The following is a 15,506-nucleotide window of genomic DNA, read 5'->3' on the forward strand; positions in this document are numbered from 1 at the left end:
ATACCCATAAGGGTGTTCGTCACCCTTGAGACCTGTCCTTGCAACCATAAGGGTGTTAAGAATAGGTTTTAAGTGTGACGAAGTGATTTTCTGCGATGCCTGAAATACTGGTATACTTTCGACGAACGTTTCAAGATTTCTTAGGAAATGAAGCAGCTTGATGACCGAAAAACTTATAATTTAGGAATAAGTTAGCTTAGATAACAATAATATTCCAAAACATTTTTGCGCTATAGTACATTTATTACCTTGCGGCGCTGTTGTTGTTCTGTTTCTTTTCTTCTTCTTTTGTTCTTTATTTTTTTTTACAGACACACTAAAGCTTCCACGTTGCCTTATAATATACTACAGTGTTACAACAAATTATCAATCGCGAAACATGTTGTTGGCTCTCCAAGTACAAGAGGACCCGCGGTGGTTGCTTAGTGGCTATAATGTTGGGCTGCTGCGCACGAGGTCGCGGGATCAAATCCCGGCCACGGCGGCCGCGTTTCGATGTGGGCGAAATGCATAAAACACCCGCGTACTAGATTTAGGTGCACGTTAAAGAACCCCAGGCGGTCCAAATTAATCCGGAGTCCCCACTACGGCGCGCCTCATAATCTGATGGTGGTTCTGGCACGTAAAACCCCATAATTTAAGTACAAGAGGGGCAAGCAAGCTGCCCACACGTTTCTGGACAAACTATAATAATTACCAATACGTGAAAGCTGTTGTGTCGTGCCGTGGATAGTGTACGTGTCTGGTCTGTCACCTAAGCTTCGTGAGCTCGAATAAAACTATAGCGCGCTGATTCCACGACCTATTTACGGATGGATCAATCGTCCTATCGCCCAATCTTTCCCCTTACTAAGGATCATTCGTACTTTGATGCAATATATGTAATAATGTTCCGAGCTGAGCTAGAGAAAGGATGACGTGTTTGTACAAAACCTATCCCACTAAGTCATGATGCAGGCGACCTGTTTTTGCCAATCCTGTCCTGCAGTGGCAAGGAAAATACTACACACTGAAACTGCAGCTGAACGGAGCCCTAGAACGCGACATTAATGATTGTACACTAAATCGATATTCAATTATCCTGTAGTTATAGGAGCCATTGAATATGAACAATCATAGTGCTATCTATATGTTGTTTTATTATTATTATTTTTTATTGAGTGAAGTCTGCAGTGTCCTTGGAGTAAAATTATGTAACTTTGACGCGTTTATTAAGAGTCCATAAAAATATGTGACTGAAGGGGATATCTTCCATTTCTAACCTAGTTCCGCCAAGTATCTTGCTTTAAAATATTGGACTCGTAGGGCTGCTTGTATTGACAGCTTTAGAGCACTCCCCTGACGACAAATGCACTTACACCCTTAACGGTGTTAAAATGCTGACAATGCAGATATGCTTAAAAAGAAGGCTGCTCGCTCCACCTCTGTTTATCTAAAGGTATTGGTAGAGCAGGCTGCGAATTATCGAAAAAAAAATGTAGCAACGTACGGTGAACGGATGTCAGCGGGCTGCACATCTCACTAGGGTAAAAGCAAGAGAAAGAACAAAAGATAGCAGAAAAAAAAGAACTTATTTAGCAGAGGAACGACAATGATCAACGCGCGTAGGTTGCATTAAACTCGTGCTCGGCGTATTTGCAAAGATAACTGATCGATAATACCATCCCATGAAATCATGAACATACCTTCACAAAGGAAGAAAAAAAGAAGGAAAAAAAAAATCACGCACACACACTCCAGTGGAACTCGAGTTCTGAAAAATACCGCACTAAGAAAAAAAAAAAGAACGTGCTAAATATATTCTATGGATTTCAAAGAAAAAAAACCCTTTCTGCATAAGTGCGACAGTGATCTAGACTCATCGTGCAGGCAGCTGGCTTCATCGATGCGAATATGCTTATTGTTCGTAGTGCGAACAGAAATACGAACGAAAACGCAATGCTACGGGGCTCAGCCACATATATATGAGCGGCTGAACTGGCGTCATGTCCAAGCAGGATACCCGCCGCAGTGGCTCAGTTAGTTAAGGCGTTGCGCTACTGAGCACGAGGGCGCGGCATCGAATCCCGGCCGCGGCGGCCGCATTTCGATGGAGGAGAAATGCAAAAACGCCCGTGTGCTTGCGTCGCAGTGCACGTTAAAGAACCCCCGGAGATCAAAATAATCCGGAGCCCTCCACTACGACGTGCCTCGTAATCAAAACTGGTTTTGGCACGTAAAACCCAAGAAAGAAGAAGAACACGCAGGATAAGAATGAAGCGCTGCAACTATAGTATTCCGCAAGGCGGGCTACATATCCGCAATATATTATGGAGAACGCGTAAAGATCGAAAGCCACACACGCGTGCGCACACACATGTTTAAAGGTATGAAGAAAGATGAATATGTAAGATGAATACATCAGTCATGCCCTGAAAACAATAAAAAAATAATACAGTCGAACCCGGACATATCGAATCTGAAGTAAATAACAAAAAAGTTCGGTATTTCGATATATAAAATAAAACATAATTTAAAAATTTAAAGGAGAGCTTACTGCTGTTTGTTATACACAAATATTCGTTATATGTGAGTTCGATATATCCGGGTTCGATTGTATTTCGAGCAACCAATAAACGTGCACACGTATTGTTGGAGAAATCATACCTCCCTGCCCCAATCATAACGACAATGATTGCACCAAGAATGGCTCCAACAAGAACGTACGGCGACTATTTCAGTCGCGCCTGACTTCACGCCTGATATGCTACACAGCGTGCCTAGAATGAAGAAGAAGGAAAAAAAAAGCAAGAAGAACAAAGCTCAGTTCGCTTCGACAAACGATCTGTCTTTGGACGCGCTGCTTGGAAATAATCCGATAAAAAAAAATCGTTCTCAAGAAGAGCGTGTCCTGCGGCTCAGCCGAAACCGCGACGTGTCCAGAGCGTGCGTGCCTGCAGTTGCGAAGGCTGCCTACAGCGAAACTTGACCTTCGCCGCTAGTCACGCATGCATTGCCGTGTTTTGTCAGCGTGATCCGAGCGTTCTGGTGCGCGGCGGATTTGTTGCTAGCTTCGCCGTGTACAACCCCTTTCAGTCAAGAAATTACGATCGACTGTCGATAAATGTATGAAATTTACGTAATTTTATGCCAAGGTGCTGCATATTCTACTAAGAACAAATCAAGGTGGTAGAATGACTCTTTCAGCATTTTATGGTGAGTCGCCATAATTACAGAGTGATTAAGTATCTAATTATTGTGCACTCAGTAATGATACGTTTCTTCATTAAGAAAGAACTGAATCACAAGCGCGAATCGCTTGCAGAAGTTAATTACTGGTTGCAAGCATTACTAGAAAGAAAGACGTTCTTTCGCGATTGCTGCAGAAGCGTCCCACGTCACACCTCCCGTCAAACACTGTAGTGCCTTCTCCAAAGCGACCTTCGGTAGCGATAGAATTCCCTCAGAAGTAAAATGAAGGTACTCGACGTAAGCAGAACGTTTAATTTACCCTAAACTTAATTTTTGTGGTCTATTCCTCGCCACAACTGCTCAGAAATGGCAAAAAAAAATGGGTCGCGTCCTCAAATGTGTACACAGTGACTAAGGGGGTTAAACTTTAACGAGAAACTTGAAATAAAATTGATGATAAAGTTGGCCGGGAGGGTTGCGGGGTGGGTCGATCACTAAAAACGTTATTGAAAAAAAAAATCCAAGGTGCGCCTTTGTCACGCCAGCGACGATTGCTAAGCGCACCCTTGACATACGAGGACCTACGGCCAAATCCTTATGCGCGGACCCCCTGTGTTCAAGTCCTGGTGCGCGTTTAGGCACTTGTCGTGTAGTCGCAGTTACGCAGGAGTCGTTGCCACTGTTGTCATCCCTGTCGCCGAAACGAGAGGCGATCTTCAGTACGTTCCAGAAGGGTGAGCTCGGCGTATGCTCCGCCCGGCCGTGAACGTGGACTTCCGTGTAACCTCCCAAATGGATATGTTACAATCAAAAAAAAAGTTACAGCGTGTCATTTTTCATTGGTCTGCGGCTGCTAAAGTGGCATCTATCCGCAATATATCCTGCTCAAAATGTGCGCCGGGTTGCTCTGCTCCCCCTGAGAAGAACCCTGTGTCCTGTGTCAGGCCTTACGAGGAAGAATTAAAAAAAATGAGTGAACACGCACTGCAGAAGCCACCGTGATAAAATGATGTGCACATAAAGAAAAGAGACGCGTCCCCGTTTCTAGGCGACACGTGGCGGGTCGGAGCTAGAGTTACTGTATATGCTAGGAGCATATATACAGTAACTCTAGTCGGAGCATACGCAGAGCGCTTCCCTTCCGGAACGTACTGCAAAGATAGCTTCCCCGCCGGATCCAGCTTCTACTGAATGGCCCTCTATGACCACGAGTTATTTTGCTCGTGCAAGGCAAGTACACGCGACATGCAAGAGGGAACGTTGCTCTTCTAAGTGCGTGCGACAGAGTGCGTGATCGAGTTTGTCGTCGCTGGTGGTGCTTCGATCACGAGAGGCGCGCTTTTTCGGTTGCGTGTCGACCGTTGTCGTGCGCAAGCACCTCTGGCATGCTCTGGGGAAGCGCTACGGACACGCTAGCTGCGTCACTGTCGCTGGACGCGTTTTCAATAAAAACCCGAATAAGGCGCGGCGCTACGTGCTACTACAACACGCATTTGCAATCTGCAGTCGCTATAGAAATTAAACGCCGTGGTCCCCAACCCATTGCAGATGAAAGGGAAATGTTTTCTCTGCCGAAAACGGCGGGGAAGGAAGCACGTGACTGTACTTGGGCATTCACGAACCCACACAGTTTCCTAAAAAAGTTACCAGAGGGAATTATGGCGCCAGTGTCTATATAGACGGCAGCTGCAAAGTATAGCAGTTTCAGTCACCTTGGGAATGATGGGCAGCTTGAGAAAGATGAATTTGCCTAAACGTCGTCCTTCTGGCTACAAACGGCTTTGTGACTTTGCAAGTTGACCAATTTCAACAAAATACCGCGTTATAAATCCAACAATTCGCGACAATTATGCATGCGCGCGGAACCGTGTTGCTTTTCTGCGTGTAGGAAATCATAACTGGTGGGAAATTTAGGAAGGTAAAACGCGTCAAATAACGCTACAAAACATATGAAACCCCCAGCACGAAGATCACACAAATCCGTGCACGACTCGTCGTTCTCACGGCAGCAAAACTATCGTGGCGTCATTGCTCCTTTTGGCAACTTTTGTCGGAAATTGTATGCTCAAACTAGCGTAGACTCGAAGAACTTCCTCGTCTCCATTGAGTCGAGTACAGCGCCCCCTTTCGCCCCTCGTTTGCTGCTATTTACAAGGAGCTGCTTCTGAAACACGCCTTCACGAGAAACGCCCGTGATGTATGTTTAAGATGTCGCGAGATGACGTCGCAATCGATATGCAATTCGACATTAACACATTTGTTTATACCTAAAACCATAGGCGAAGGTGTGGTCATTGTGTGGCCATGTGTGGCACTCCAACGCATTTGAGTATATGCCGCACCTGGCCCCAAAGTTTTTCTCCCAGGAATCATCGCGAAGTGTCGTTAAAGCGCACATGACCACTTCTGTCAAGGGGCTTTGTGCCACCCGCTTTCTATACAGTTTAGATGGAGTGTCGAGTAGTGGTAGGATTAAGAATGCAAAAGGATATACTGTAACTACTAAGTAACTGAGCCCTCCTCAGACCAAGTGACGCAAAACATATATTCAATTACGTTCTCACTACTGAATGGCGTGTGCAAACTTGAAACGCCTATTGTTTTATCAAATGTCACAATTAAATGCGCACAGTAGCATGTCCATTTACAACACGCACAAAGTGACCAGGGTCTCAAGTCTGTTCGCGTAAGAAACTGCATTTGTTTATACCTAAAACCATAGGCGAAGGTGTGGTCATCGTGTGGCCATCTGTTAATTTCGAATTGCATTATCGATTGTGACGTCATCTCGCGAAATTTTAAACATACATCACGGGCGTTTCTCGTCGTCTTCTCGGACGCTATAACAGTCTCGCATTAGTCAATTTCGCCCACACCGGTGGCTACGAAATTACCAAACCCGTGATACAATTACCAAACCTCAAACTACGCACACGGCTTCACGTCAAAGAATTTGTACTTCAAGTTATATTTAGCATTTGACTTGGTTCTTAAAGCCTCCTGTGTGCCTCCTGTGTGCCTCCATGATATGGGCCCCGTAGATGTCTGATAGCTCGAAACTGTGCTCGCAATAACAACTTATACTTAGTCATTGCACTGACACGTGTTATCCTGTCCGAAGCCTCTTGTGTGTCATATATCTAATCACGAAATAACGAAACAAAACAAGAAAAAGTGTGAGAAACCGCGAACATGTGAACCGAAATCTCGGAGACAACAGCCATGATTTGTCGTGTGCATGCAACACGACGCCACAATAGCACACCATATACTAGCATACAGGTTTCACCAATAAGCGGCGTATAGTTTCTGCGCGACTATAGCGCTGGTTCGTAAACGCGACATTAAATGGAGATTGATGAGCACGAACACGTACTATCAGCACAAATTCAAGCGCGAACGATTCCGCGATACTACTCCAGTGCGCTGCTCTATTTTCAGGTTAATCTGCATTTGTAACGGGGGCTTGATTCAGACTCCAAGACGTCCCCCATAGGAACTATACTCCATGCTTAGAAATCGGCTACAGAGCGATTTAAACGCCACGCTTCGATGCAATTACGCGTAACGAGCGTTTTCATAAGTTCTTTCCTGTTCGCGTTTCAATTTATCCTGATGGTATATATACGTCAGCGGTACAATGTGTAAATAGACGAGCTTGCAATCGTAAGTCCTTTCAGTCGCAGTTTTATGCGAATAAATTTTAGTATTTCTTTAGTAGTTTCTTTTTTTTTCAGTTGGTCGTTTCTATAGATCACTTCTGAAAAGGATAAACGCCACTGGCCTGGAGGATGTTGACAAACCCGGGGTCTGGAATGGACACGACCCGTCTTTCCGCGACGTTGTTAAACAAGGAGTACAGATTTAGGGGCAAGTTCTTTGATACAGGTATTGGGGCCATAGCGCTTAGGTGACGCGGACAAGGAAGAACGACAAAAACTAGCGCTATCTTTCAACCGACTTTTATTTTCAAAAGTTATATACTTATATCGATAGAATACCATCAAACGGATACAAAGGCTATCATGCAATCACCGCACGTGCATACCTGCGTTGTGATTCAGAGCAGGGATTGGTAACCGTTTTGTGCTATTAATAACGTTATTAAAACAGCTCAGTAGTATAAAGAGTCGACCACTGTTGTCTGACTAAACCTTTGTGTGTGTCGATTGTTCTCATATTTAATCAATATTTAACGTTGAACATCCCGACGACGCTGTTTTTTAGGATACGAGGATACGCCGTCCATGGTGTGGAGGTGGGGCACCAGATGCAAACAGATTTTTAAGCGGACCAAACTCATGGCATCACAAGATGCTACAGCGGAAACTTCAAGGTGCTGTTGGTCCCTAGATTCTCTCTCTCTCTCTTTTTTTTTTTTTTTGCCTTCCAAAGCTTAGCTCCCAGAAGGCTGACCTTTCTAGCATTCCATAAGTGCATTGTGCAAGCCAAGCTTGACAGAGTTCCTCTTCAGAGTCTTTTAAGGAGGTTTCGAATCCGCATTAAGCCACGTACACCGCGCAAATTCAAAGTCGTGTACTTCAGTGCACTTGACGCGTATCATTATGATTCAGGGCAAGACGATAATGCTGCGCTGAAGTTCAATGCCGGGAAAGCCACCCTCACTGCATGGCTATAGCTACTGCAATCTAAACCTGCAGCGGCAACCTTGCTGATGTGCTCTTTGTTGCATAAGCGTGCGCTAAATCAAGCAGTTGACCCACATCTTTTCTTTTTCAATCATAGGTGTCCTCCTGTCCTCAATGTTCTACATTGTTCCTTTTTTTTTTCTACACACATGGCTACAAGAATGTGAGTTGAGTCTGTGATTACCCATGTCACCGTTGCTTTTATCGGTCAGGGTGCACACGATAACACGTGTTCGACACAATCCGGTCAAACCGTGAAATCATGCTACACTGATTGCGTGTTGCCAGATATCACAGCAGCATGAAGTTGCGTCAGCGCCACTCGACTCGTTGCACGCTGTCACATGTTCTCACCCTATTTAATTGAGTTGAATTGTCAAGGGCAGCTTTCTTTCAGTCTATACCATCAAGGACAAATATTTCATTACAACGAGAGAGAAAAAAACAGGAAGGGGAGGACTATAATAGTGGAACTCTTTTCTCACGTCTGGGGCAGTCTTAGAATCTAAAATCCCACTCTTGTTTAATATATTTACGTCTTGACATGACTTCCAAGTATCAGTTGAAATTGTACTTAGTGCTTCAAAAGTGTGGCGTGGCCATTAGAGGCGAATTACGAGAAGTCTATACCCCTGGCAACGAAAAAGCGCGCCAAGCTGCTCAAAAAGCCTTACAGCCGGGAACACGTGCCTGGGTGCAAGAACTGAAAATAGATTATGATGAAGAAGGAGATCTCCTTCAGCATAAGCTTGGAGAGAATACGAATTCTGATAGAACTTCGAGAACGCGGTAAACAATTCCGGACGCCGCCTCCTTCATTAAATAAAATGCAATTAACCATCACACACCGTTCAAGATTCTATCTGCAAGCAATGTGCAAACACCACAAACTGCTGAACATATATTATGATAATGCTCCATTTTCGAACAACAACGACGGATGAAGCTGGCAACAATACCGTCGGAGAATACAACACAAACTTACCGAGACTAGGTGAAAGTTATGCAAAAACACATGGTAAGATGGCCGACTCTGCTAAGTAGGATACAGGATACTGATAAGTAGAATACAGGATACGTGTGCGTATCCTTCTGAGGTTCCTTTCGAGCGGAGGAGATAGTCCTATCACCATAATGGCAACAACAGACAAGCCAAATTCCTGTATCATCACTCTCCTATACCACCTAGGTATTACATATTCCACCCTGACACCCCACTCTTGATTTCCTTTGGCAGGGGACGAATAATCTCGAGCGGAAATATCCGTTAAAAAACGGAATAAAGACTTTTAAGGCGAGATCTTTAGAAGGCTCGTGATTCGAAAATTTGACCGTCCGGAAAATTCGATAGCACCAAAATTGATGGTGCCACCATACCACATAAAGTCACTATGCGTTGGTGCCAACATGGTCCCACCAACAAAGGCCGTGGATTTCAAGTGCCTTAATTAACTGTACCCTAATCAAGGTAGAGTTAATTAAGGGAGTCGGACCCCAGATCTTTGGTGTTACTTAAGGCGAAGTTAATTAAGGTACAGTTAATTGGGATAAAGTTATTAAGGCACTCGAACCCACGACTTTTTGTGGGATTCGAACCCTCGAACTTTGGTGGTAGTCCAACCACCTTTGGTGGGAGAAAACAAGTAATACGAAAAAGGCATTCGAATGATTCATGGAGCCACCATGCCACATGGTGCCGCCGTGGTGCCACCAACAAAGGTCGTGGATTCAAGTGGCTTAATTAACTCTACCTTAATTAAAATAGAGTTAAGACACTCGAACCCACGACCTTTGGCGGGAGTCGAACTCACGACCTTTGGTGGCAGAAAACAAGTAATAGGAAGTAAGAACGCATCCGAATGAGAATTTCAAGTAATTTAATGAATCTCTCGTGAGCGCGCAGGCTTTCGCCTTCATCCTCTTTGGCGTATATGCTAAAGTGACTGTCAAACAGACAATACACCGAAGTTTGGTAACTTGTCATCGTCTACACTTCGGGTGCATTGTCCAGCACCTCTTCGCCCACAACGAAGAACACCAACTCTCCCCTTTTCCTACCCCTTTCTCACACACTCCTCCCGAGTTTCATTTACCCCAGATCTGTAAGAGCAAGCAAACTGAATTACCGAGAAAGAAACGACAACCCAGCGCGTCGGGAACATTGCAAAATGGTACGTAATGTATTTCTCTTTAGTTTAACGGAAACGAAAGATTAAGGCAATGCGAGACGAAATAAAATCAAAGTAACCTTACGAACCAGAATAAGATAGAGCGTACAATCAATTCTTCTGTTCAAAGTCATAAGCAGATGTCCAAAAAACGACAATACTTTTTAAAATTTTCTATTGCGAAGAAAACGACCAAGAAAGGCTATAGACTATCATCGCTTTCTATTTCCTTGACCTGTTCGCTTGAACGCCATCACTTCCACGTCATGGTGACCGCCATCAAACCATCTCGAGGACGGAAAACAACAAAAGAACGCGTGCGCGTTAAACCGTACGCCACTTTTCAAGGATGACAGCTTCGTAACAGCGAAGCGGCCTGCATGCGCTTTACGTCAATGTCACGGGATATTTCTCTCGCACCTGCGGCCACTACCGGTGGATTTCATCACCCTGCTCGCGGAGTTTCGTTCAGGCACTCGCTTTGAGCGAGAAAGTTTAGCGCAGCGGTATCCCAGACTCAAGCACTGGTATACAAGGCGACGTACTAAGTTACCCCGTGTCCTTCACGGGGCACTAGAGTGAAAATAATTGCATCTGTATTAATAAATCACCCCTCTACGATACAAATTAAAAGTCACGCTTACCTTGAGAAGAGGCTTGGTATGCCACAAATGACGTAAGCACAAAAGACCGGTGGCGACGCCGCTGTTAAGTTCCCGTACCAGCTCGCTGTGACGTCAGGGATCTTGACGACGGCTGCTCGGGCCTAGTTAATTGCTTTTATCTGTAAATGTGGCATAAATTGTATTTTAAAAGAGCAGCAGAACTAACTTAGCAAGTTTAAATAACTTTTGTTGAGCCACAATGAACAAAATACGAAAAAAAAAAGAAAAGAGATACATTGAAATTCGTGACGTCCCACTGACGCACAGGCGCTCGCGTTTCGGCGCGAAATTAAAGAAACAAAACTCGCCTAATAATAAACCACGTTAGCGCGAAATCAGCGAAAATAGACTCTTGAAAAAGAATACTTTATCAGTCTAAGCTGATTTATCGTATCTCTTTAGTGCCCCCTTTAATGCTCCCACGTTTGATTTCGACACCTGTGTTCGTATCATATGCTGACGCCTGCGTCATGTGTTTAAGCCAGAGCTTAGACATCCTTTAAGCGCGTCATACCGTGGCTTTACCACGTGTGTGTCGGGCTCGTGGGCTTTCGAAGTCTATACGCACAGAGAGCGGGACGGGTGGTAGCAAACGCTCTCGAGATGGTGCATAAGAGACGGCACATCTCAACCTCCGAAAAGGACAGCGGTTGTTCAAGCGGGCTAAACAACCGGAAACAAACCAGTGCTTTATCCATACCCGGTACACACCGCCCCTCGCGTGTCCTCGTAGGCCCGCGGCAGGGTTCTAGCTTGCGCTTTTCTGAGAGGGTAGCAGTAACCCCGTATGCGGCACTGCTGCATACATTCTGTGGGTGATTAGCCAAGAATCGAGCAGCAAAAAATATAAGAAATCATACTTTAAATGGAATAAGAAACGAAATACAAGTTTAAGTTAGTATCAAAGGCAAAAGAACAGCTATTGAGACAGCCTTTATTTACATTATCTTCTAATTACGCAAGCACGTCAGCACATGTTTGTTTCTTTAATTAAACATCCTGCAGCTTCTTCGCACCATACAACACTAGAATGCTTTCGGATACCACAGCCAAAGGTGAAGAAGCACCTTTCAATGGTATTTGCCATGAAAAAATAAAGAAAAAAAAAGCACTTGTCTGCTTCAAAGGCGAACATTTGCTGAGTGTGTACTGTGCGACGAATTGGCACCTGATAGTGTATGACCTTTCGAAACAAAGTGCGCCCTATCATAGCACTTCCTTCCAAAGCCTTCGATATCCTGCCCGCCTCCGACTGCCTTTGGCGCATATCTTTGACAGGCTTCGGATAGCTTACGATATGCTTGATATTTACTTCTATTTTTCCGACAACCCCTGCACTTACCTCATTCACTTGGCTCGTCCGGTCTTCGATAAGCCCGGATTCGCATAAATCACCATCAGCATTATCATTATCATCTTTTATGTCTACTGCTGGAAGCAGGCCTCCCCAAAGGATGTGCAATTTTGTGCCAGCCGACGCCCTTCAAGTGAGTGCCAATTTTCTACTCCCCTCTGCTCCTTTACGTAATATTAAGCCATCCTTTACTGCGTTCACCTTCCCTTAGTACACTATCCTGCTACTCAAGTACGCTACCGGTTATTTTCTTTAAGCATTACATGACTTGTCAAACTTCACTTGTTCCAGTTAAGCTGAACTGTAACATCAACTACAACCATTCGCTCTCCAACCATACTGTCCTCTTCCCGTCTCTTAACGTTACACGTATAATTTTTCCGTTCCATCGCTCGCTGCGTGATTAATGACAGTTGCAGATGCGGGCTTCGCCACACAAGCAGTCTTACTGCGGCGAAGCCGACTTTGGCGAATGTTCTTTGAGGAGTTTACGCGCAGACATCTCCGAAGTTGCATTGACGTTCTCTGCACAGACTATCGTGTGCATAGTATTATCTGACTACCTTCAAAAATACTTCAAAACGTTTATTTTGTCAGCGTGTTCTTGCAACGAAAACGTGCGCCACCAAGCTCGGCGTCACCACTCCACTTTTCCTTGCTTCCTTTTGTTCTCTTTATTTCTTTTTCTTCAGGGTAAGAGGGAAAAGGATGCGTGTGAAACAGTCTTAATAAGTTGATTCTAGCTTCACTAGTGCCATTTATCTTATTCTAAACTTCAGTCTGTTTCCAAACTGCCATTTTGAGACAAATTAGGACGTACCCTCGACCTCGCCTACGACTTCCACCTGAACTTGTCGGGTTCATATGAACAACAAATTCCCCGTACGGCTTTCGAATCGTCATCCCTAGCGGAATATGTGCTGTTGTTAATTGAGTAACGAACGCCTGGGAAAATAAGTTACTGAAGAGCCATTTACAAAATCCGCTGGAGAAATTATGTTGAATTTGTATTATTTGGGTTGTTATTGCACTCATTAGACTTTCTGTTAAGATGGAAAATGTCATGTATCATTTTTGTAAGGGCGAGCCCGATGTTCCAACATCCTCAATAATAAACCACGAATGCAAAAGAAAGAATACCCAGAAAATGAAAAAAGAAAGAAAGCTAATAGTAACGGTTGACATAAGAATACACACGCATTGCGCGAGTGCGTCAGTACTGCAGACAGGATAAAAGAACAGACAAAAAAATTCTGCAGAAAAGATCTAAACACTCGGCTTCATCTAGCGCCGCCACCGCAAAGCCGTCGCGAGGCCTCATATAAATGCATGGCGCACCGGTGCGTGCGAACGCTTAGAAACGCGTCATGCGGCAACCGGGCTCCTCTCGCTACGCCATCTAGTGGTGCCGCCGAGAAGTGCGCGCGTGGCTTCAGAGATTGGCGCCTCAAACGTCGCGTTAATAGCGTAGTAAGTCACGGTCAGTGAGCGCATTCTATACTCTCCATCTCTACGAACGCAGAGTGTCGCCGAAGCCGTTGACTACACCGAAACAAGGACGCTCCCTGCCGGCATCCGCTTTTGTAGGCGCTGCTGGCTCTGCGTCTGACCCTCTTCTTCCGTCACACGGCGTTCTGCGCCTGATTTACGGCAGCCGCTCGTGCACGTGCATACGTATGGCAGAGCTCCAGTCTAATATCAGAAGCGGGAATGAACGACAAGGAAGGACCTTCAATGAATAAACACAATGTGCCGCCAAATGCGTTGGTGCCAAAACGGGCACCTGATCGCCGGAGGACGAAACCGTAGCGCACATTCGCTCCGCGCTCGGCGTCTGATCTCCGCGAACGAGCGTCGTCGTCTGTCGCCGTCGGAGACCTTGCAGCGCTATATAAGTGATGCCCACCTCCGTTGTTGACATCATTCGCGGCGGTTGAATGAGTCAGCCTCTCTGGCCCGCTCGTACTCGCGGCTTGATTTACAACGACGACGGTAGTGAATAGCCGCACGAATCCCTCGCCCTTGCCCTAACGGCCGCTTACATGCCGTACAGCGTTGTTAAACGAGGCGAGGCGTATTCGGTGCTTGCTATATCCCGCGTTCACTGATTGCCCGGTGATTTGAATCTGGAAATAGGAAGCGATGTTATCCGAAAGGCGTCTTTCAGCAGTACCAAAGTAGCACGGTGTGTGTGTGTGAGAGAGAGAGAAACGAAGAGGGAAAGGTAGGGAGGTTAACCAAGGACGTGCCCGGTTGGCTACCCTACACTTGGGGAGGGGGAAAAGCACGGTGTGAAAGTCGCGAAAAAGTAGCGACATATCGCTGCGATTGTACTACTCCGCTTGGAAACCTTGATTGAGTATTGGCAGTGTTTTACGGGGAAGCATCCACTGCGCCTTTTGATCAGAAGGCGCTTTCACTGACGGAGTCCAATTTTTTTTGTTGGTTCGTTTGTGTGCTTTTTCTCGTTTTCCATGTACCGACCGAAAGCTTTTGAAGTAGAGACCTTATACCTCGATAAAAGTGTGCGGATCCCACGCGCAGTGGGAATCGGCTTAATTAAGCGAAGTTTTCGTTGGTGTTTGCGAAAACCGCTGTTTTCGTTTAGCGACAATTTGCAAGCATAGAAGACAAGACCAAGCTGGACACACAGGAGCTGCATAAAATGACATCGGTGTGTCTTCTGTCTGTCTGTGCTCTCAAGTACGAATAGTACCTGGGACGAACATCTCTCCCGTCACTGTCGTGTTCACATAAATGTCACCAGCTGATACCCATCGTAGTGGCTTAGTGGCTATACGGCGTAGTGCTTTTGAGGTAGCGGGTTCGTTTCCCTGCCTCGGCGGCCTCATTTCTTTATATAGGAGTAATATGAAAAAGCGCTCGTGTATACTTACACTTAGGAACACGTAAAAGAACCCAAGGTGGCCAAAATTAATCCGAAGTCCTTTCCACTCTGGCGTCCGTCATAACTCACTGTGCGGTATCGTTACATTAAACACCCTAACTTGATTTAACCGCCAGCTGATCGAAGGAGCTAGTACGTGCAGGAAAATGGGAAGGGGTGACGTGTACTGCACGCGGACCTAATCATTCCCTTCCGTTTCTACCGTGTTACGTCGCATACAAGCGGCGCGGAAGCAAGGCGCTGTTTTCCATTGCGCAGTATTCGTATACCCTCAGCAGATTTCGCCGGCACTGCACCCTTCGGTGAGCTTGAGTATGCGGATGAATGCGCCTCGTATAACGAATGGCCTCTGAACAGACGACGCTGCTGACAGCGAGGTGAGAAAACCGGAAGCCGTTAGCTCGCCTGAAATTTCAGAACGCGCAGTGCAAAAAACGTGATCTCGCATGAGTTTCAAAACAAGCGCGCGCGGATTCTTCGCGCCACCGTCAGCGCCGAGAGGAGTCATTACGCCTTTGTAACGCGCCGAGTGCATGTAACACAGCTCCCAGTGCCTGACGTGTAAATGTTTCTGCGAAGCACAATTCTGAC

The 15,506-nt window shown here is 45.6% G+C and overlaps 1 long non-coding RNA gene across 1 annotated transcript in view; it reads right to left on the minus strand.

Moving 5' to 3' along the window:
• Window positions 1-15,506, minus strand: part of LOC125947594 (uncharacterized) — a 144,788-nt gene that overhangs the window by 123,549 nt on the left and 5,733 nt on the right. The window contains exon 2 of the long non-coding RNA XR_007468418.1: window positions 10,633-10,772. This is a non-coding gene — a long non-coding RNA (uncharacterized LOC125947594). The remainder of the gene's footprint in view (window positions 1-10,632; window positions 10,773-15,506) is intronic.

Source organism: Dermacentor silvarum, chromosome 8, assembly GCF_013339745.2.
Source record: "Dermacentor silvarum isolate Dsil-2018 chromosome 8, BIME_Dsil_1.4, whole genome shotgun sequence".
Classification (NCBI taxonomy): Eukaryota; Metazoa; Arthropoda; class Arachnida; order Ixodida; family Ixodidae; genus Dermacentor; species Dermacentor silvarum.